This window comes from Serinus canaria, chromosome 8 (assembly GCF_022539315.1).
Source record: "Serinus canaria isolate serCan28SL12 chromosome 8, serCan2020, whole genome shotgun sequence".
In the NCBI taxonomy this organism is placed as follows: domain Eukaryota; kingdom Metazoa; phylum Chordata; class Aves; order Passeriformes; family Fringillidae; genus Serinus; species Serinus canaria.
In genome coordinates, this window is record NC_066322.1 from 27,438,716 (window position 1) to 27,460,566 (window position 21,851).

The 21,851-nt window shown below is 39.8% G+C and overlaps 1 protein-coding gene and 1 long non-coding RNA gene across 2 annotated transcripts in view; one reads left to right on the forward strand and one right to left on the reverse strand.

Moving 5' to 3' along the window:
- The window catches only part of DNM3 (dynamin 3), a 172,855-nt gene that overhangs the window by 86,118 nt on the left and 64,886 nt on the right, over nucleotides 1-21,851 (reverse strand). The window lies entirely within an intron of this gene.
- LOC108963354 (uncharacterized) lies at nucleotides 4,752-20,240 on the forward strand. Its single transcript, XR_001992054.3, has 2 exons — nucleotides 4,752-5,004; nucleotides 18,140-20,240. It is a non-coding gene; the product is annotated as an uncharacterized LOC108963354 (long non-coding RNA).

Below are 21,851 nucleotides of genomic sequence, written 5' to 3' on the forward strand. Positions count from 1 at the left end.
TTGTTTACATCTAAGAGATAAGAAAATTGCAGACTGAAGTCTGATTTTATGTTGACAGTATCTCTTTACAGTGAGTTTAACAACAAGATAAACAGTAGAATCAGAAACCCAATCATAGCTTTTAACTTTTCATCTTATGTTTTAGTTACAAGACTATTCTTTCTTGAAAAATGTTTAAACCACTACCCTGAGTTTACTTCTCACTTGTTAGCCAGGCAATAAAAAAAAAGGGCATTGCAAAAGTGGGAAATGAAAAAAAAAATCAGATAAACAGATAGCACATTAGATATGCTTAGAAATATGCATTAGCACATGGGATGTCTCTGGTAACAGATAATGGATCACATAAAAGCTACTCACACCAATGAAAGTTACAGTCCATTTTCATGACCTTTATCAATAGCCCAAGATTGACTAGAAGTTACAGAAAAATAAAAGAAGAGATACTGTGCCCGGTCCTGCAGTGATTAATCCCACATTAATTAAATAGAACATTCCTTATTTTCAGACTGGAGTCACTGCCATCTTTTACACTGATGCTTTTTACCATCTCCAGTCTCTCCCAATTTTTAAGTGACTCCATGAATGGGAAAAATAACAAATTTCACTTTAACAGAACACACAGGTACATCAACTCATACTCAAATGATTTCTTTCCATGCCTGTTTCAGTGTGTTGATCTTGCTGAGGCCCCACACTCCAGCAGCCAGTAGCACAGATGTGTTCCAGTGAATGCCAACACTGCCTGAAAGACTTGTTTACCCCATGGCCACCTTTTCTAACTAGAAAAGAAGGGCCTTGGTCACTTATTCAAGATTCCCAGAAGGCAGGTAGCCAAGTGAAAGCCCCTGCAGACAGACTGCAGACACAGCTGCAGCAGTCTCCATGCCCAGGGCACAGAGTGCTTCAACCCACGTGTGTTCTGAGCTCAGTGTTGGGCCAGTGTTATCCACTGGGCATTCATTCATCACCTGCCTGATCTTTCCCAGCTGCACCTATGGGAGCTTCAGTGAGGACATTCAGAGGGCTTTTGCTATTCCTGCTGCAAATGGCATCAAGTTGCAGTGACATGAGGCTTCAGGACTATTCTCATTCCTCTCCAGTTGCGTACACCAAGGTGACCATCAGGACAATCCACTGAGCTATTCAATGTAATATTCCACAGGAGAGGGGATGTTTTTCCCTTTCAGTGGTGATGGCAACCATGGGCACAGACAGGCAGCAAGACTTGAAATACAAACAACAATTCAGGACAAAATTCAACAACTCTACCTATGGCATGGGCAGATGCTGGTCTGTCCCCTCAGTACCAGCAGGGAAAGGACATCAAGGCAAAAGAAAGCACTATGGGAGCTCTTCCAAAGGGAGTGTGTTCAAATATCAGCCTCTCTCATTTGCCATTCTAAAAAGACACAGAATGAATTCAAGTACCATTCCCTTAAGGATCTGATCTGTGAAAGAGGAACAATGGTGCACATCCACCATAAAATTCCCCAGTGGGATGCTATCAACAAATCAAAAATAGTGATGCCTTTTTTTAAAAAGTTACCTTCAAATATGTGCAGGGGAAAACCCCAAATCTTTGGAGCAGAACACAGAAATGATTGTGACAATTACCAGCCCAACATACTACCCAGTTTTCTGATCCCCTTCCTCCTAGTTTTTGCTCCAGTACATATGTTGTACTCTGACTGCCAAGACAATAATTTGGTTTCCTCAGCTAATAGGAAATACCTTTCAAAAATTAAACCATTATTAAAAAATTAAACCATTATTTAAAACCACTGGAATATTTAATAGGCCAGCTCACTCATCCAAGCTCACATAAGCAATTAACAAAATGTTTCAGCCAAAAACGTGCTATAGCTATTATATTTCTTACTTGTGGTTAATGAAGAGAGATGGCTCAGCAGAACTCCAGTCATAATCTGATTACTGGTAAAAATATACATTCAAGTGTATGGGTCTATGATGCAATGGGAGCAGGAAAAGGTGGGCAGGTCTGAGAAATGCAGATTCTTTCAACCTACTGCTAAACTCAGGACTGGTAACAGGACTGTTACCATCACCTGCACTGCGGGAACATCTAGGGAATATTCCAGACTGGCACGGTAAAAATACTTGTAACATTTCCTGCCCTGAGGGCTGACAAGCCTTGTCACCATGAGTAAAAGTCTGGAGGCCATCTGGCAGTGTCCCAGTAGCATACACTCTCCTCTATGTTGGAGTTAGACCCTATTTCAAAGGCTGAAAAACCATGTCATGTTAGGAAAATGAGGATTATTTACAAACTGATAACTACTTGGTAAGATTTGCCTCCACACAACCTCACTCAAAATAAGTATGAAGTGTAAAGCTGTGCAATTGCACAACAAACTGCTTGGGCTAGTAACAAAGGAGTGCTCAGACTAGATAGATCAGTAGGATTTAAAGTCTGTTGAAAGGACACATTACTCCCCTCATCACTATTCAGATTCTTCTTCCTTGTCTTCAAAATCCACAAATATCAAAGATCCTTTGCTAGACTGACCAACACTGACAGAGTGAATCCAGCCTCACCTGTGCTAAGGACAGAGAACTCAATGCAGGAACTGAGTTTGCCCTGCTACACTGCTCTTTGTCACCAAGGTATCATTCTACACATGGCAACTCTGAACTGAATGAAAAACTGAAAGTGGGCCAGATCTGGCTCCCAAGGGCTACACCCAGGTTAGTGAGCCCTGAATTTTAATCAGGTTATCAGCATAGGTGCCTGAAATACAGTGGAGTAGGACAGATGCTTTGGAATATCCTCTTAACCTGAAGAGCTCAGAAACAGCAACTCCAACAGCACTTAGGTACACTCCGGTTAACTTCTACAATATATTCCACAGCTCCATCAGCTCCTAGGCACAAGAAACCATTTCTCAGGCCTGTCCAGCACACTTCAAACCAGCTGCTATAGACTGAGAGATCACAAGGAGCAGAAATGTGACCACACCCGCTGAGACAGCTCTGTCACAGAGTTCCACAGCTCAGCACTAGAGGCACCACATCCCACGAGCAAGAACACACAATGGAGCTTGGAAAAGCATGCAATAATCACTGTGGTATGCATGAACCCCTGAGAGGATCCAACAGTCCTGGACAATTTGGGCTGGCTCCAAGCTGTTTGCAATAATTATTAACTAGAGCTTTGGGCAGCGTCTCGTAGGTTTGTTTTTTGAACACTGCAACTGAAGTCAGTTCTTCTTTAATTTACATGGGACTCACTACTCTAACCAGGTGGTTGTGATTTACAGGGTTTTCACAACACTTGCTCCTCTTGCTGCCTTTTTCCCCTCAGCTTAAGCTTCATACTATGTTTTTTTCAGGGGTCTTTTGTTTTGTTTTCAGATTTAAGTTTAAAAGCATGAAGTAACATACCCCCTGGTTTTTGCCTGGTTTCCAATTAATGCCATTAAATATCACCACCCAAAAAAGACACAAGGTGATATGAATTTTTGTCAAAACTGACCAAGAAATGCAGTAATTGTGAAGGTAGGTGAAAAATTTAGATGACTAATCTCTCCACCAAGACATCCTTTGTTAGTAAATAAATTCAGACAAGAGCCTTAAAGATCTTTTGGAGGCCACTGGTCTTGTAAAATAATAGTTTTGAAGTTCTCTGGTTGAATCCATAATACAGAGGGAGGGGCATGCAACAGATATTCCTTGAGAACAGTGAGATGGGAAGTGATTTTATATTTTATTAAATTAAACAGCTGTGGAAGCAAAAAGGACTGGAAAACAACAAACTGGAAAGAAAGCACAGTACCTGTGTGTCATCACAAACGGCATCACCATTTGAATGCCCATATTTATAATGCAACCATAAAACCAGGACAAATTCATTTTGGGGGCTTTCTCTGCTAGGTTTAAATATATTTTTCTAAATATTTCCTGCTTTCATTACTCAAAACAGTGAAAAAAGCTTGGAATAGAAGGTATAAAAAGGAGAGAAAAATGAGTTTAGGTAAGACATTAACACCCTTATGAGCATAAGCATAATTTTAAAAAAATGTTACACAGAGACAGCTTAAATTCAGCATTTAAAAAGAAAAAAATTAACACAAACTGGGGATTCCCCCCTCCCTTTTCTTCACTGAACAGGATTCAGCAGTTGAGCTTTCTGGGCTCCAGGAAGGCTACACTGAGTAAACTCAGCCAACCACAAGGTTGAAAATGTAGCAGACGTACCATAAAAATTTAGTAATGCTTTTAAACTACTTCTCACCTCACTGGTTTGATGGTGGTGTGGTACTGTTATACAATATGTGCTGTTGCCAAGGCAACTCCATCTCACCTCGACAGCTGCTGCAGCTTCAGCGAAGCCGAGCTGTGGCAACTCTGAAATTTACTTTTTTCTAAAGAGTCTTTCCAACTATAAACCATCTTCAGATGAACTTCTGGAGCTAAGGACTATCCAAGGACTATGACTATTTTTCAAAAATATCCATCACAGTATTCTAGTGGAAACACTGTGACACTAAGTTCAAAAGCATATTCAGATTTTCTATTAAATTAGATTTGTGCCAGGCACTTTTATACCTGGTGTAGAAACAGTATTGTGCCTCTGTGCTTGTTCAGGGTAAGTGTAAGAATTTTACATCCCTGGCAATACCACAAGCCTGCCTGGACAGTTTAGCATGTCCTTTTCTATTAGAGGAGGGAAAAAAGTCAAACTTCTTGAAGCACAGAAAGCCTAAGTTCTAACCCATCCCTTCAACAGGAGCCAAACTATAATATTGCTTCAACGCCATTTTAAGCGGAGCAAAAATAAAGGGTGAAGTCCAAAACAAGATTCTGTGCAAAGAAATCAACACAGAGTCCTTCTGTGATAAAGGCTTTAGTGGAGGGAGGTGGCTACAGTCTCGTGGTCCAAACCCCAAAGAACTTTTTTATTTTCAAGTCCTTGGCTTCAGGGACAGTGCTGTGTGAGCAAGGACTAGAAAAAGAATCAGAACATTACGAGCCTTCCCCGCAGTAAGTATCGATTGCAGCTTTTAAGAAGATTCAGTGCTATTTCTTTCCTTTTTCTCAACCTACTTGGGTACAGAACCAAAGTAAACATAAGACAGTAGAGCAAGCTGGTGAGGGTGTTTTGTGAAACTCAGCCAAAGTTTCTGCTACTTTAATTTGGGGAGAAAAATAAGTGTTACAAAATGTCTAGGAAAAGTTTGTGCTGAGAAAGCACACAAGAGTTTAAAAGCGGGCAACGCAATTTATTGAAGAGGAAGAATAGAAAAAGAGCAGCAAAATAATTATGGAAATGCCAGATATATCTATTCCTTTTTAAATCAACAAACCAGTAAGGCAAAAGTTGATTTTTCTCCAGTCTAGGCTTTTTTAATCCTTTCCCTTCCCCTTTTCTTGCCTTCCCGTGCCTGTTGTAAGAGCAAACAGCGGTGGCAGAGGAACGAGGCTGGCCCTGCCTGCGTGTGCTGCCTGAGCCTGACATTTAACCAATTCTGGTAATAGCACATTTACCACCTTCCTTTCCACTCCAATCTGTAGATATAACACAAGGAAGGGCCACTTTTTTTTTTTTTTCCTCCCCTTTCTGTTTAGTAAATTCTCTCTATATAAAAACTTTCAAGTGTCCCTCTGCCCCTGAACCAACCTTTACCACAAAAATCTCCTGATACAGAACTTAAAAATGTTAGGTAGTGCTCATAAAATTTTAAATGCATGGCACACAAACACACATGCAATCCTTGTGATTCTTTCTCCTCTACTATCCTGCAGCTCAAATCGGTGAGGCAAAAGCTCCAGCTGTAACACTGAAACTCCAAAGAATCTGCTAAATTCAGTGATACTTAAAGAGTCGGAAAAAATCAAAACAAAACCATAACAAAACCAAAAAACCAATGAGCAAAGAATGTACCTAATTACTACTAATCCTGCCTATTAGATTTCATTCAGACACCACAACTTCTTTCAAATAACCCTAGTTTATTTTTGAAAAAAATTCCTTTCTTCAGGCAGGATATGGGGGAGGAGTCAATCAGTGATGTTTTACACATGCACATCTGGATACAGTCCAATTATTCCCCTTATACATTCCTCCAGTTGTTTTCATTTTGCTCCATGCTCTGGCATTCATAAATTTGTGAGATTAATTGTGTGTGAGTGTCTGCAGTCTTGGATCTGGGCACGGGTTGAGCTGCAACACAGCTAGAAGTCAACATTAAAGAGAGCTCCAGTTCAGAAAACACAATTTACATTTATACATCTCTGGCACAGTAAGGAATGAAGCAGCCATCATCCTTACCACATGCATCAAATTGGTAAGATTAATTCAATATCAACTACATTTTATTACCACAGTTAGTGTGAACCTCATGAATACTTAATTACTCAGCGTTAACTGCAAAAGAAGGAATTTCTTTAGGATTTGTTTGGTTTGGGCTTTTTTTTTTTGCATAGTTTTTAGTTTTTCTTCATGTGATTTTATTTGCCTTTGTGAATCATAAGCCATTGTAAGGACAGAAGCATTTTAAACCTGGGTCCAGCTAATCCAGAGGATTATGCCACTCTGGCCACCAGAAGGGTCTACAGAGCTGGCAAATCCAGAAACCCGGGAAATGCCCCTGTAAGAGGCTTTCCTGTGGGAAGCTCCCACTCCTTGCTGCTGTAACTTGCTCTTTACAATCTCCAGCAAAGGCAGACACAAAGGTTGTGACTGAGCTTCTGCAATGCTCTGGCTATTCCAGGCTGCTGGAACAGCCCCCTTTGGGACCAAAAGCAAGTGAGCTCAAACCAATCACCAGCACAGGGAAAGCAAGGGGGCTAAGCCCTGCTTCTCCTCTCCTGGGGCCAAGCCTTCCATTTACTGATGTTTTGTATTTTATGTGCAATTTACTAACCAAAACCAGCTGTTTCCTCAAGTTCTCTGCAATTTATTGTTTTGCAAAATCAGTTTCACGTTACACTTCTGATCAGTGCAGTTCCACATGAGAGCTACACAACTGAGGTGAGGTATTAAAAAGCCAGGGGTTGAAGACCAAGAATCTGCTCACTTGACTGCAAGCTTTGTGACCCAAATACAGGGCTGGATGCACAAATCCCACATGGGGTCCAAGAGCACAGGCAATTCCAAGGTGAACAGGGTGACAAGGGAGACCAACTGTGCCCATCTCCTGAAGCTTACCCTGCAGAACTTCACTGCTGGCACTAATAGCTGGACAGCCATGGGTTGTTTTGGTCTGGCTGGTTTTGTGCAAGATGGCTGTTGTATTTTTGAACAATTATCCATCAGACTCGATGGGATTTTTACAGAAGATAAACTGAACCTTCTTACAACCACCTAGTCTTTTCCAAAAATCTTGATGAACTGTGCAAGAGTCAGTCTGGGTATAACACCATTTCAAATTCAGCAGATGATACTAATCTAAAATTAACTCACTCATATTTCCCATTACTAATCCATCTTGTGGATTGATCCTTGAAGATCTCTCAAACCTGTAGTTCGATAAGACACAGCAGAGGAAAGAAAAAAAAAAAAAACTAAAACAACTCTTCAAGCCAGGAGATTTTATAATAGCTTTTCTGCAACCCATGAAATTCTGCTTCACTTTTCTTCATGCAGAAGGATGAAGATGCATGCAGATCTTGCATTGGGCATTTGTCATGACCTGAATCTGACAGGGAATTTCCACTGCACTGAGACAATTTTCTAGTCCTGCCAGCTACCACTGCTAATCCCCACAACTCCTCTGGGAGGGTGAAGGTCTAAAAGGCAGAGAGAGTGCTTACAGTAAGTTTATTGCTGGGGCAAACATAGCTGATCTCCCCAGCACTGCAGTGCTCCCACAGCTTGCACTGTGACACTTGAGAACTGGACCAGGTGTGAAGCTCAATCCCTCAACCCCAAACCTCCATCCACAGAATTGCATTCAATCTCAAGATTTGAATAAACTCTTTTCGTCTTCCTTCCTTCTTAAAATTAGGAAATCATACCCCAAACCAACCAATGCTGAATGAAATTCTTTCAACATCAAGCACCTTAGAGTCAGGGAATGCCAGATTTATGGCTGCACACAGAACCCTGTTCTGCCCTGTGTGTGTAGGCATTGTGATTAACTCTCTGATTCCGTGATTGTGCCCTGCTTTTCTGCAGGACTCCTGCCTCATTCACTGTGCAGAAAGCACATACAAGAGGAGAGAATTACATTTGTACAAACAACCATAAATCTACTATTTCCTAGCTTCTGAGTACTTGACTTTGCAAACAATGTCCATTTCATGTAGATTTCTGGTTGTAATACTTGTACAGCCTACACTTAAAAACATTGCAGCAACCTGACTGACAGTCTCGTCTAAGAGAACAGAATCAATTTTTGAAACCTACTCATTTTATGGATGTAACATTTGCAAAAACTCTCATTTCATAGTTGCACTATCAAGCTTATAAAAGTCATATTTTCCACACAATAGAGGCAGTGTAAAAATTAAAACAAGCTGCAGACTGATTGACCAAGTTGTCTGAATTATTCTCTTTCTTCCTAACAATGAACTGTGCTCTCTGAGCTCCAAGTAAACAATTAAGGAGGGTGGGGGTGGGGGCAACCTATAGTAAATAGCATTTTAATTGCACTCTTGCAAAAAATACAAGGAAAATAGTAACACATAAAATAATTCCCATTTTCCCTTTAAAGCCCTTAGAGCTGTTTTAGTAAAGCAGAAGCTCTGAGCTGCAGGCAAGGGCACAAATCTTACCCAGCACAAGCTGAAAGAAAAACAGAAAGTAGCTCATACAAATTTCTGGAATCATGTCTTCCAAGGCAGTATAAAGTAGCCTTTATACCTGAGTTAGACTATCAGAGCATCAACTGCTAAGATGGAAGAGACCCAGTGCACATTGCAGTTGCTGGCTCAGCAGGTGGCACTGGATAAATACACACATGATACTTTTACTCCATAGCTCCTAAACAGTTTAAGTCCAAAAGCACAGCTTATTAAGCTGGTTGTGTTTAAAAAAAGCACACAAAAAATACTGTTGAAGGGTCCCATATAATCAGGTCTCATTGGTTTTACTTTGAGAGCTCATGGAGGAAAACTTCTTGCCAACTCAGCCAGGGATCTGTGCCACACCTCCTGAAGTCACACACATCCTGCAGTTCCTGGTACTTGGCTAAATCTGGCTCACTCACCTCCTTTAACCACTGGGGAATTTTTTACTGGGCAGAAGCAAACAGAACTTTGCAAACTACTGTTTGTGCTTTACTCTCTCACAGTTGTGTGAGCAAGCAAGGCAGTAAAATTAAAATCTAGCCCCCAAATAGTCATCACTAAGAAGATTACAAGTAGAGGTGTGATATCTCCCCTGAGTATCCATCTTCTTTTCTGGTTGCTTTCCATGCTGTCCAAGGCTTGAAAAAATTCTTAAACTTTCTCTTTGACATTGGGAAGAAATTGGCACAAAGGTCTGAAGGAAATATCCTTAGCAAATTCAAGATTTTCCCTAGACTAAATTAGGTTTCTCATTTCTACTGGAAACAAGTAAGCAGGTCTCCATTTCTACCATTCATGCAGGAATTTTCATAGCATGGCTTACAGTGAGTCTTAATGGAGATGGAAAGCAGACTGCAGCCTTTTCCAGAGAAATGTGACTTTATTACAAAAGCTGTATGGAAGCAAGGAGATGTTCCTGTTAATGTACATAACCATGCTTTAGCAATGCCCTCAATACATAATATCTACACAGGGTAGATATTATGGCACAAATAAATGCACAAACAGGGTCATTCATTTTCAGAAGTTATAAGAGATAATGACAGGACAGCAAAGTAGGATTTTTCCCCACATGCATACTAAAGTAACAACTTTGTTTCAAAATTAATCTTGTTCAGAACAGTATTTGCAAAGCTCTGTGAACAGCAAGTAATGAATATACAGAAAGAGCCTCTAAGACTACCCCTTAAATGCCATGTGGGAATGTTCAATGTCCTTCACCTGCTCAAACCAGCTCAAGGTGAACATATTCAGGTACAACAGACACAAAATGCCAAATTTAATGATCTGTGTTTCCAGACAGCAGAAGAGAGAACTAACATTCCTTCCTGAGCAGCCACCCAGCTGTGACTGAAGGGTTAACTAAACACCAACACCTTCATGTTTTAACTAGTGAACCAAGTCTTCAAGCACACCTACTCCAACCTTTGGATGCTCTTTTGGCATCTGACACCTGCACTTGCACCACAAACCCTTGGAGTATTTAGCTGCTATTGCCAAGTTGAATTCTTATCATTAATCATACAACCGTCATATGAAGATTGCTGGGAGGCTGCCAATATTATTGAGGCTCCTTATGGATTTTCTAACAAGGCTTGTAGTGCCACCTGTTCAGGAGACAATCTCCACCCCAGAGCCTGCTCCCTCCCCAGCTTGCTGTCCTCCCCCCTTCTCCATCCTTCCATCTGATTGCATTTGCTCAGCATCTTTCCTGCTATTTTTCCTTTACTGACATCCACTTCACTTTCCCTTTCTCCATAAACACATACCAAGGTTCACAGAAATAAGAACTTGGAATTTAGCAAATCTTAACAAGATGAGGCTACTTCTGTAACATTTACTTCCACAAGACATTCTGAACAATTTAATTGCCTCAGATCAGCTACACCGCTATCATTGCAAGCCAAGTAACAGATTATCTTGGGGAAGGTAATTAGGGGTAAACAAACAAAACACAGTTATGATTCACAGATGCAAAAGAATTAAGACCAATCCCACCAAAAATATTTAACACAGACTCAGTCAGATAAGCATGTTCTGATATATAACATAAGAGAAAAAAATTCATTGATAGTAGCAGAGCTACATTGAAAGAATGAATCACCAACACTTTGATAGATAACAAGAGTGGAGCATGGTGTAAAATATCAGATTCTACACAGAATCGGGCACACATTTAATACCTCTCCCTGATGTTACTTTCTGATACTACAAAGTAAGGCCTCATTTCTGACTGCCTGGCTCCTAGAGTATGTTTTTCTTTAATTATATGCACATACCCTATGTAAAAGGAATTCACCATTAGTTTTTTGGCCTTTAACAGACATATTTAGTAAAATGTTGACATTTATGATCAGTAGTAAAGATAAATATAACCTTTACGCAAAATTCTGTGGGAGATTTAGACTGCAGCAGGTGAATAACACAGGCATGATTTCCACAGGTTCCTCTCCAGAGGATGTTCTTTCCAAACTCAACTCCATGTGGCATAGAAAGGTCACAGGTTATGAAAGCTTGGCCACAATCTAACAGTTTTTCCTTCTATATGACCAGATGAGTCCAAAGCAACAAAACAACAAAAGAATAAAAGGAAAAATAAAAACCAGATGTCCATCAGTTTATTCATGGATTAATGGGTAAATGGTTAAGTGGGACTAGACTGGTTCTTGGGAGCAAAGGGACTGGGTGCAGAAAGAATGGCAATATTAAATCTTCCAGAGGCAATTTTTTGGAGAACATGGCTTGCATATACAATAGTGGAAGAGGGAAAGTCACTGGGGGAAGGAATTGAAGGTCCCCTAAGTCAGAGTTTGATAAATGGTGATAGTACCAGTTCAAGAAACTGAAAGATGACACAGGAGATGTGGATTTGAAAACACAGATGGGAAAATACAGCCTTCAGGCCACAGGGCAAAGGAGACTCCACTCAAGGTCCAAACTTAATCCAGTGCAATAAAGTTCAATGTAGGCTTAGGCAAATTTTACAGGTGTTAAGGATCCAGAAGCACTAATTGGCAGATAATATTCTAGTCAGGCTGGATCCAAGCATGATCTCTGTAAACCTCTTGTCCTGAGACAGAGGCAATATATTCTAGAAAAAGTTTCTTTTTCCCCCTGTAGCTATTCAAATGTAGAACTTCTGAGAGTTCTCATAAAGAGGAACACTGTGGGAGATTCTGTGGGGCAGAATTCAATCTAACAGCCTTTCAAACATACCTTACACATTAACCACCTCCCCTTGCATAATTCTCAAGTGTGTCTTGCCTAACTTCAAACATTCCCTACTACCTGGGGGGTTTTTTTGCTTCTATTTTATCACAGCCCCAAACACTTTCAATTGTATTTCAACAAGTTCTTCTGAAGACTTTACAGAAAAGAAAAAGAACCCAAAGTATAAATAATTTGCTCAAAGTCATATAAGTATATGAAAAGACAAGAGTGAAAATCTTGATTCAGTCTTCACTCCAATCATACTGCTTATTCTCACCATGTTATCAATAAATGCATTTAATTCTTCAGAATATTTCCAGCACTGATGTATTATGGAGCTCTCTTGCCTTCTCTCTTCCCTGAGTTAATGCTTTTTCAGCATACCCTCCTGTGGATGGAATCAACATCACTGTGTCTCTAAGTCTCCAAGTCTGTAATGAAAAATTGCCACCTTGTTAAAAAACAACCAAACCAAACCCCCACTGGTTTCCTCACTGTACAAAGCACTGTGCACATCCACAGGTGTAGTCTCAGCTCAGGAGCAGGGGCTTGTGCAGACCTCACACAGCCTCTCTTTGGAGTATCATCTGCAATTTCTTCACTGATTTTTGCAGCTTGCAGTAGGAACAGGTTGGTTTGAGGGACTGGGAGCAGAGTGGCACTGGAGTTAATAAGCAGACTGAGTAATCCATCCCATCCATGGCTGCTGTGGTAATCCCTTCTCAAGGAATTCAATATTGCCTTTATTCTCTACTATATCTCTGTCTCCTGTCACTGATCACCTCATTTCAACTCCTATGTTATGATTCTATTCCAATTGCAAGAGATGTGCAGTTTTTAGAAAAAGAAAGCTGCTGGTGTAATAAACAGACAATGAACTGTGGCCATGAAGAGAAACAGTCTCATTACATGGAAATTTATGCAAACTTGCCCTCTTGTACAGGAAATTTTCTATCAGCCCTTCTATGAATGAACAAAACACTAACAGCTCTGGAATTGAATGCACAGTATATTTAAACATAACTGAGACTCTAAAATAGCAGCATATTGACTTTACATAATGCCTTGTGGATCTTCAAAGTCAAAAAGGGAAGGACAGCACCAGCAATATTTTTTTAAAGTGCTCATGATTGTTTTTCCTAGTCAAGGCAACAGTCTGTCAATACCTCAGAATATGCCAAATACAAAGTTTCAAAACAGGAGCTTGAATTATGAATGAAAGCTAAAAAAGCACAACAAATATTTCTCAACAGGTGGAAAGCATATAAATAAAATTTCACATAATTCAAATACATTCAAATGGCAACATTTTCCACAGAAAAACATATTTCTCCCCAGCTAACTGGAAAACTTCAGACTAAAGACAGCATTTTGATTTATCCAACCTGAAAAACAAAATATTTCCTATCCTCCAAAATTAAGGGACCCAATAGAAACTAAAAACCCAATGAGATTCTGTGAAACAATGTGTAAGCCAAACATCAATTATATTTTTGTGATAGCAGTATCTAAATGCTGTAACTGAGGGTCACATCTTTACATGGAGAATTGGATGCACACAGAGGCAATCAATATTTTTAAGTGCTTACAGTTTAAAGACACAAGCAGAAAACATTAAATGGGAATTAACTATGCCAGGCAAACATATTTTATAAGGATTACCAGAATTTTGTTAAAGTTCTTTTGGATTTTGATGAGTGAGATTTGTTCACATATACTGTACTAATCAAAATAGGATCTTACAATCTTTGTCAATAAGGATACAATGATAACATCTCCTGTCTACTCAGCACTTCACTATTACATAAATTAAAGTTTCCTTTTTTCCCCCCCTCTCAGTGCAAGGTTTTGACCACACCAACCCCAAATCTGTAGTTTCCCTCATAGGACAGGAATCTAAGAGCATTTTTAAAAAAGAGACAATACAGGAATCAGATACATATAATTAACACTTTTTTGAGGAGGAGGGAGGAGAGGGAGGAGAGGGGAAACAATTCTCTGCCGTATTTGATGTTCAGAAGGTAGGAATTCAGAGTTACATTCCCCTGAATCACATTTCCATTTTTTTTCCTGCTCAGAATTCAAATACTCTGAGAGAACGTTTGAGTTGTGAGACACTAAGGGAACAGCAGAAACATTCCCTGGCTTTTCTGACTTGCTTTTTGGTTAGGCCCTTATGTGCCTTCAGGTCTTGGCTGTTAATTGAATCAAGACAGATTTCAGCCAACTGCACAACAGCAGCATCATCAGCCTGTGATCCACTCAGGCTCTCAAAGGCCCTCTATGGCTTTTGTGAGCTCAGGGCCTCTTTGTGCAGTTTTTCTCTGTTTAAAGTGTGTACTGTCACTTGATCTGGACACTTCTATGGCTCAGAAGCTACTTTAGCATGCTTGTAACAGTCAGATGAAAACATTGAAAGTCTCTTTAAAGAGATCTAGAAACAGAAACTGGTCCTTCAGCCTTAGTTAATCTGTGAAGCTGACAGGAGGTGCAGAAACACTCCTGACTGTCTGCAATGTTCCTTTAACATAGTGGTGTTATTTTTCAAGATTTCAGATTTAGATATTCTCCTTGGAAATCTAAGGAAACTGGATCTAGGGATTCATGTCTTTTGGTTAATTTTCACTACTACCCTGACCAAATGAAATTCCTTACCATATAACACAGCCTGAAATCCCTGGCCAAATCTGGTGTTTCACATGTGCACACATGTTGCTGAGCTCCTGGTAATTACCACTGAAGAGTTCCATTCTCTACACCTTCCAAAAAGTCCAAGAGGGAGAAGATCTTAACTGGCTTGAAAGGGAAGTTGTGAAGTCCTTCACTCACAGACCTGAACTTGAAGTACAACGTATCCAACACATGAAAAAGCTGAGCTCTGTTCAAAGTGTACTCTGTTTTATTTGTCCTGTGGCACTCCCTTTCCCAGACTCTGTGCAAAAACCAAGGGACTACCTCAGTACTGAAGAGTCTCAGGGAACTTTTAAAAACTGAACTTCTGTTCAAAACCAGGTGAAAAAATCTAAACCCTGAGACTCCAAGGAAATCTACTGCACTGTTTTCAGAGATGGTGACATTTTCCACAACTCCACAGCAGCTTAAGGATGTTTTGAACAGTATCAGACACTAGTGCAGACTTCAGTTCTGTGTGCAGTGTTCATCAAGACCTTCACGTTGTGGTGCGTCTCCTGTGCTACAGCTCTATCAACTCAGCAGCTTCACAGATCTTTGATATCAATTCAATTCACTAAGACTTAAATTAACAGATGTTCCAACATATTCTATACAAATTATCTTCTTTCTGTATAGAATCCTACATGAAATTATACTGCTGATCAAATTTTTTCTTCACTTAAAAAAAAAAAAAAGGAAACCACACTCCTTTCATTTTAAGCTTCATACTATTCATCTAGCAGTTTGTTTCTCTCTCCTCTACTAGCACAAAATATAATACAGGAAAAGATTTAAATGAAAAACAGATCTGTGTAGTGAATTGCATATGGTTTCCATTTTCCTCCATGCAATGTTTCATAGAGAGTCAACGAAGAAATCCCTCCCACAAATCCAGACCTGAAGTCCACTTTCAGAATCTTGTCAGCACAGGAGTTAGGAGACAACTCTGTGCATGAAAATGCTGCAAGCTGTCTGTGCTCTATCTTGTTAGGGTAAATCATTCTTAGAAAGTACCACTGGATCTAGGTAATAAATCAGTGTTTAGAAAATATGCACACTCCAATGATGCTGGCTGTGTGTGTGAACCTGCTGGTTTCAGGCATACCAGGTTTGGTGTGCAGCACACAGCTTGCTGCATTTTACACCTCTTTGCAGCAGGGCTTTCCAGCACTAACAACTTTATACTTAGTTGACATTCTCCATGCTAAACTAAACCCAGCCAATAAATACCACTTCTGCCAAAAAGCCTCCATAACTATGAAATTCCATCAGCTTTCCTAGCTGATTTAAGTAATTATTTCCAAAGTTTTTCTGACTTTGTTTACATAAAACTCATCTTTTCCTCCTATTCCTCATAGCCTGAACTATTTTTTTTCCTCTTGCATTCTCAGCAGTTCTTGGTGACATCCAAACACCAAGACAAGCGTGCCATGTTTCTATCGGACACCAAAGGAGGTTTACAAAGCAGGAGGCTCCTTCTTTCCCATTCTCTGGGGGTTTCCATGTCAGGGAAAGAGAATGAAAGATGAGCTGCTGTTTCTCAGATGCCTTTGTTGTTTCTGAGTTAACAACTGTTTGGATTTCACTCCTTTTAAAGATTGGCTTTAAGGGGGGAATTGAGTGGGATGCAAAAATGAAACAGAAAATCAGAAACACCTTCTCTTGTACCTTCTCAAGGTAAAGGTCCAGGTAGGAGGGGATTTTTGTGTGGAAAAATGTTCCCAAATGCACAACTTGGTGAGCACATCAGAAGCACAGAGCACTGCTCCTTAGAAAGATAAGGCACTAAAATTCTGCTTAGTTGCAAGATGGAAACAAAGACCCAAGTTTAGCAAAACTTAGCAAAATCATATCTGACTATATCTTGCCTTTGAGAGAATGTGCAGCAGTATGGGATGAACACATCCTGCCTGACAGACATGATGTGCCTGTTCAGAAAAATCCAGAGCACGGAGGTTACCTGGTTTGTAGGTCTATTTCTCATGGAGAACTGTGGACTGAGAATTCTTTAACATGTTAAAAGAAGAAAAGGAAGATTCTATGCCTCCTTAAATTTGCACATATGAAAATGAAAAATGTTACCCAAAGAAACAGCCAGTAGAAAACTAACAAAAAATGAAATATATGAATATGGAAGAAATTTCTTCTTTTTTTATACCTATTAACATGGAAAACTATCTGAACAGCACCACATGTTCTAAAATCATGTAGCAGACCTGGCATCCCCACATTAGCTCAGTTCCACCTGGCATTTCAGACCTTCACATCCTTGAGTGCTGACCCCAAAACCCAGCCAGGTCAGGGTGTTGAAAAAACCTGAATATTCAAGGTTTACAACAACACCTTTTAATCCCAGAGTCTCCCCATTAAATACATGTCCAAACAAAGACAAACTTGCATGAACAAACCTTTCTCTCGGTTATTCCCATTTCCATATGGTTATTTCTAATTACTTTTTCCCAGCTTTAGTAAGTTTTCACCATTCCAAACTCTGAATTAGCCTTCAGAACATTCTCAGATACCTGACAACCCTTCTCAGTTTACTAATTTTTAATGTGAAGTTAACAGTAAAATATTTTCTTTGTTAAATGCCAAAAACCATACAGATCCACCTGTGGAGGGGAGCTGTGGGATAACCCAGGACATCTCCCTGGTGTTTTCAGCCAGTCCTGGTCTACAAGATATAAAATCTGGAAACCTTCTTCCTCTGTGCATTAGAGACTAACACATCTAGTAAAAATTAGAACACTTGCTGAAGTCCAGAAAAAGCATAGAGAGGTACTGGGAAATAATACTGTACAATAAAGTCATTTGGGTTTTTTTAATACATACACCAGGTATGTAAACTTTTTTAGTTGTAAAGAAGTTCAGCTTCATCAGGCTTGTGAAACCTGCTTGGTTGCAGAGTCTCAGAGGCATACTTAGGCATCTCAGGCATATAACTCATCATTTTCCTGGCTCTCTCTTGATTTTACCCTTTTAACTGTATTTTCAGGTCTCACTCTACATGAATAGTGTTTGTGAATGATTTGCCAAACAACATTAAAATGCATAAAATTGCTGCTTCTCCTGTATTTTCCACATTTCCCACATGATGCCCAGCACAAGGCAATGTTTTGGTGCAGTGCTCAACCAAAAAATCCTTTTGTAAGGCTTTAGGAAAAGACACATTTAATAAACACCCCTTGCAGATGGAGTAAAAGATGACAGAAGTCACTCAGGGAATCAAGAGCAGAGCTGTCCACTTCATCCCTAAACTTCAGGCAGTCCTCAGAATACACTGAGATGGACATATCACAGAGGGAACCACTGCAGAGATGTGAGATGTGAGCAGTGATGGGACAAGTGGCCCTTGGGTGTTACCTATGGGAGCTGCCAGAAAGGGCTGTGGGTGGGTTGTTGGCTGTTTTGGAGGTTCTGTTTTTCAATCCAGACCAGACCCTCAGGGGGTTAAGTGTTACACATAAAAGACTTGGATAAACTTGGATATTTGCTGTCTTAGGTTGAAGTACCCAGTTGGACAGCAGAGGGGGTAATTCTGTACATCCAAGGAAAAGCCATTCCATCAGCAAAAGGAAGGCCTGGGATGAAGCTGTGGAGACTGACATGAAAGGAACAGATCAATATGCAGTGATGGCTGCTGTCAGTGAGACACCACAGAGCACAGATCAGCATTGCAACAACATGAAAGGAGAGAAGAGTCACGAGCCATCCCCCAGAAAAACATACTGAAGCAGTAACAGGGACTTCAAAGAATGAACACTGCTCCTTTTGGGGTTCTGCACTGCAAAGATGAAGTTATTGCTGTGATTTCAAACAATTATAGGGAGAGGGAAGAACTTTCTGGTCTCTGAAGAGTGTGAACCAAGAGGCATCAATGGAGGTGTTGACTAATACTTTTAAAGCATCCCCTGTGTCTAACATGATCCACAAGGAAAGGAACTTCAATCAGCTCTTCAAAAGCTCTCCATAGTATCTCTCACATCTCTCAGGAACTTCAATCAGCTCTTCAAAAGCTCTCCATAGTCTCTCTCACATCTCTCAAACTTTCAGTAAATTGCTTAATTTTTCTGGAACTTACACAGGCATTTGGAAATGCTTAGTAATTTGAGAAAAGGAAACTACTATGAACATAACAAGACTAAACTTCTGTTTTACTAAACTACTGGTTAGTAGCTACAGTGAGTTTAGGCAGTTGGATATTGTCAAACACTAAGAAATACCTACCAGGCCAATATGATGGCTCACTGGTTTTTAGAACACATCTTGCCTGAACTGCTAAGAGAACATTAGTAAAGCCACAGTAAATACACATCCTCCTAAACTGCATGTAAAGCTACAGCTAAAGCAAAGCTTTATTTGTAAAGCAGACAGGTGAAGTAAATAACAGAAAAGGTCTGTTAGTAGCTCAGCTTTATCAGAATTTTAAACTGATAAATCATCCCTTGCTTAGCTAAGAACAACCAACACACACTGCCAGGAAGACAAACACAACCTCTCTTTTGGCTCCAGGAGCTCAAGTGACAAAAATTTCTGTTTCTTTTAATTGAGAGATACATAGAGTGGTAATGAGGAAGTTTGAAACATCTATTCCTAGGGGACATTGGTAAAAAAAAGCAACTAAACTTGGGACTAAATACTAGGGACAATGTAACAAAAATTGTAACATTCTGTTGATCTGTTAACTCTGTTTCCCACATTTTCAAGAAACATATTTAATGTTTCAGGGATGCAGCAAGTTATGCCTGAGAGCACTATCATTCACCAGTTCACATGAAAATTTTGCAGAAATCAGATCTCAAAATCTTTGAGCAATCAAAAGGCTTTTAAGTTGGCCCTTAATTCTAATTTAAATGCTTATTCTACATAATTAACTCAGCAAGAGTAGGTGATCAAATCTTCATACCTGCAGAAAAGGTCAGACATGACTGCTCCTTGGATATCACTTATTAATCTTTGGAAACCAGATTTGGATCTCATAAAAGAGGAAGAGTTATTCTGGTATGGATTTCATGGAGCTGCAGCAATGCAGCTTTGACAGTCACCTCTCCTCAGAGTTTACACCTCTTCACAGCACAAATGACAGATTGCTGCATCCAGCCTCAGGAAGGGAACTGCTGTTTCACATTCCACAACCTGGCTCCTTATTGTTAAGTCTTTATCAAAAGCAAGAAACCTCTGAATAAATTATGTTATGAACAGAAGTTTTGGCAAGACAAAGACGACACTTCACACAGCAGTTAATATAAAGAGAGGATAATAGTCCTGCCAAAGACAATAAATACTAGAAGAAATGGCTTTCAGTTTTAGAGGCCCTGAGCAATATTGCTGGTGTTCATTTTAAGATCTGCTTCTTCTACGACACAATTCCCTTAAGATTGTTCTTAAATGTGAAAAGGATGGATGTTTTTGTTTTGGGATCATTCAAAATGTTGGAATTGCAAACCACAGGCTTGAACTGAGGTGAGAGTTAACATCACTTTGCCACTAATTTCTTTCAACTGCATCCTTCTCTTTTGTGATCTCCCTTCCCCCCACTAAAAAAATCTCCAGGCATTACTATCGAAAATATACTCATGTAATAAATCATGTATTTGCTCTCACGTGACTGGTATTCATTAGAGTCAAAGATCTCCAAGATCTGCCCCCAGAGTGTATTATGTTACTGAAACATAGAAATAGCTGCAACACAAAGTTTTGCCAGAAAAAAAACCCACAAAAGTAACAACAAACTGTCTCTCAGTTGGGCAGAAGAAAGAATGTTCATAAAAATATTTCTGAGGGGTAAATCAAACCCTAAAGTCTAATTAGACAAAACCAGCAGTTTAAACCAACAAGACACAGGATTTTTAACTAGAAACTTCTAGAAGTATACACTTTTTTCAGTCACCCAGGCAGTTCTCTTTTCAAAGAAAATTTTTTCTAGAACAGAATGGAAAAAGAAACATAAACCACTACAAGTTTATCCATTATATATCCTGGCTTTTGTTAAGCAGTAAACAACAGGCTCCTACATTCCCTCAAATGCACCCCCTCACTGTGCAGTTATTTTGCTTTACTGAATGCTACAATCACTTTGTAGCAAAAGTGACATCTCCTGTGAGAGAGGCAATGCTACTCCAGTGATGTGGTAACCTGACTGAAACATTTCAGCCTGAGTGTGGAAAAGGAACACTCGATTCAGCTGCACATCTGGGTTTTATAAAGGGTCTAAAAGCTTAACTCTAACGTGCTGCAGGGCTGAAACACAGTTGAGGAGATCACAGCAGTCAAGAAAGAGGACAGTGTTAATCCAGGGCATACCGTGCTCTTCACCACTGCTCTGAAAATTAACTTAGCTCAGCTAATTTTGCATCCCCACAAATTGTGTGTTGTGTATGAGTAAGCAATGACTAAGGAAATGTCAAAGCTATTCCATATCCTGTTCTTTTCCTGAAGAAAAACATGACAGGCAAAGAGGATACCTCCCATTAAGGCCACAACAATTCAACAAGGCAGCTAGTTTGTTTTTTTTTTTTCAGCAGGAATGAAATAACCTATATGGAATCTAAACATTGCCAGTCATTATAATCACTTGTTACCACTGTGCTGAGCACACATGGCTCCCCCAAAATCAATTTACTATCCAAATGTCAGTTTAGATATTCAAATATATATAATATAGATAATAATGTATTATTTTATGTATATTATATCAGATATAATATGAGCATGAGTGCATACCCACAATTTAAGCTGAAAAAATGCACAGTGAGCACAAAGTCAGCTGTACATGAAAATACCTGCTCTGTACTACACTGGTTCTTTTCCAGTGTTTTAGGTTATTCATTAATAAACTTTGACCACTGGCTAGGAAGGCAGAAAAAATACTGAACAATACAGACTAGCAGGTGATGCACATATTACAGCCAGGGTGAATATAACCAGGCTGCTGAAAAGGGAAAAAGAAATGGCATCAATATTGAACCTGCAGTTGGGTTCCTCACAGCTGGGAGGACAGAAATCAGCAGTGGCTCCCTATAGGTGTCCACCTCAGAGGTGCTGAATGTCCCCTGTACACCAAAGGTAAAGGAAACACAGGGTCCTGAACATGGTTGTTATGAATTTTATCTAAGATATCCAAAATAGCTGGACTGAGCCCTTCCAGCTCTGCCTTCCCCCCATTTGTGCCTGTCCCATAAACCTGAACAAAGTTTGAGACAAAGCACATAGAG